Source organism: Rutidosis leptorrhynchoides, chromosome 6 (genome assembly GCF_046630445.1).
Source record: "Rutidosis leptorrhynchoides isolate AG116_Rl617_1_P2 chromosome 6, CSIRO_AGI_Rlap_v1, whole genome shotgun sequence".
In the NCBI taxonomy this organism is placed as follows: Eukaryota; Viridiplantae; Streptophyta; class Magnoliopsida; order Asterales; family Asteraceae; genus Rutidosis; species Rutidosis leptorrhynchoides.
In genome coordinates, this window is record NC_092338.1 from 411641631 (window position 1) to 411644278 (window position 2648).

Genomic DNA, 2648 nt, shown 5'->3' on the forward strand with positions numbered 1-2648 from the left:
TCAAGTGTTTAGGGTTCCCTATAGATCTAAGAAATGAATACACTCATAGCCAGTCATGCTGCACCCATCGTCATAGGCTTGATAAAGACTCAAATCCTTGCTGCTAATGCGAGAACGGTAGTAATCTTAGCTTTATAGGTCATTTGTCAATGATGGAAAAGGAATTTTGGAGTGGTAGTGAAGTTGTTTTTGAGGGGTGATATAAAAGGGTAATGCAGTCTTTATATAGACTTTTATTCGAAAAGATAGGAGTGCTGAAGTATTTTGAGAAGCACTTTGGAACTTTTCTTCAATTGATAATCATCTTTGGCCGAGTTCTCTTCGGCATTTCTCTTATTAAGTACTGCTCCTTTTCTCAGAACTAATATATATATATATATATATATATATATATATATATATATATATATATATATATATATATATATATATGTATAAATATATTTTGGAGACTTTATCTCGAGAAACTTTTTGCCGGCAAACTTTTTCAAGACCTTTTCCATGATTCTTGAGAGGTTTATAACATCGGGTTTTCGGAAGGAATCTCATTTTCTGAATTTTTCAAAGGTAATGTGGATGTGATAGTCAAGAATATATCAAGAATTAAAACTGGATGGGACATATTGACGAATGTTTTGGAAGTACGAAGAAAGGAAGAAAGTATAAAAGATGGGAGATGTGGAAATAAGGAAACGTAGGAGGTTGATTTATAGTAGAACATCCGACAGAGAAATCGAGACAGATTATTGCATTAAATCGAAGAGGATCATAATTTCCTTAATCGTCGAAGAATCAAATCTTATATCGATTACAAAGATTTTCTTTAATCCGGAGATCAACCGTGATGACGTCAAAAGATAAGACGAATCCCTATTTTCTCATTTCACTCTTTTACGATAGCTTCACTCATACGTTTCGAGTAATCGAATTATTTTATCCATATTTCTCAATCATGATAAAACCCTATGAATCAACTTATATTCGTCATAATAACATTCTTATTGTTAGCCATGACGACCTCCATCAAATTTCGGGACGAAATTTCTTTAACGGGTAGGTACTGTGACGACCCAAAAATTTCCGACCAAATTTAAACTTAATCTTTATATAATTCCGACTTGATAAGCAATGAATTTTAATAAATGTTGAACCTCTGGAAAGAGTTTTACACAAGCTTTTGGTATTCCGACGATTCACGAACGTCATAACTTGATTTAATTGTTTAATTGTTTAATTATTGTGTATATATATGGATTTATATATATTTAACTTGAAAATATGATAATTAAATATCTCATTAAGTATATTAACAAAGTATTATATATATATATTTTCATACTACTAATTTAAAGAGTTTTCAAACAATATATATGTTACTATTTAAATGACGTAATTAACTTATGTTAAAATGTATTTACATGTAATGTATTACGAGTGTAAATACATCCTTACAAGTATTGAATATACTTTATAATATACCAATACATATAAAGGATAGCTATACTCGTATTTCCATTTAATTTTCTCAAGAATTCTACTAGCATTCATAAAGTATTTTTACCCGTATTATACACAGCTTCTAGAAGTATTTACTATTGGTATATACCAATAGAAATCTGCAATTATTTGTGTAATATGTCATCTATGACCTAATCAATTTAATATGTCATGCATGACTTAATACAATTTAACTTATCTTAGATATTTTCACTAAAAGCCAAAATTATAAGCTTATAAATAAGGACCATTTTAACTCATTTTTACTCCACATTTTCTTAAACTAAAAACACACACTTGAATGCTCTCATATCATACTTTAATCTCAGCAACTTTCCTCTTCATAATCAAGGTAAAATACTTCTCAAAATCCTTGTTCAATTCCTTGTATAGTTGCTATCTTATTATACTTATAAAAACTTGTAAAAACTAGAACTTGTTTTGGTGAACACCAAGCTTGTTTGAAAAACTAATCTAATCTTTCTAACATAACTCTAACAACACTTATTTATATGTATTATGATATTATATTAAGTTAATATAAGAACTTATAACTTGTACATATGAAGAACACCTTGAAACTTAACGTATATCCTTTAATCTCCATTCGGTAAAAAGCGGGCTGTTTTGGGTTGAGAATTAAAAACCAATCTTAGACTTTGAGTTCTAGGATAAGACTTTGGAAATATGTTAATATATGTAAATAAGACTTTCAGTATTTTTTTCATGATTTTAGACAAAGTGAAAGTATTTTATCAAAAATCATATATTGGGTGGATGCCGGGATTTTTCCAAATCTGTCCACCGACACAAAAAGAGGTTAAAGCTCTAAAAATTACTACTTGGGATGAACTTTTCGAATTGGTTTTGTAAAACTTACTTCTTAAGAAATCCATAGCAATTTGATCCACTTTAAACGGAGTTGTAATGAATATTTGGCGAGCAAAACAAAATCTGCTAAAATTAACGTTGTATGGACGAAATTTATATTATAAAAACTATATTAACCATATCCTTGTTAACTTTTCCTATATCCTATATATATATTTGGACATGTTATCAGTAGTATAACAAAATATTATAATCTTGGTTAATTCTGTGATTGTATATATGTATAATAATATTCTTGGTACGTCCTAACACAATAAGTA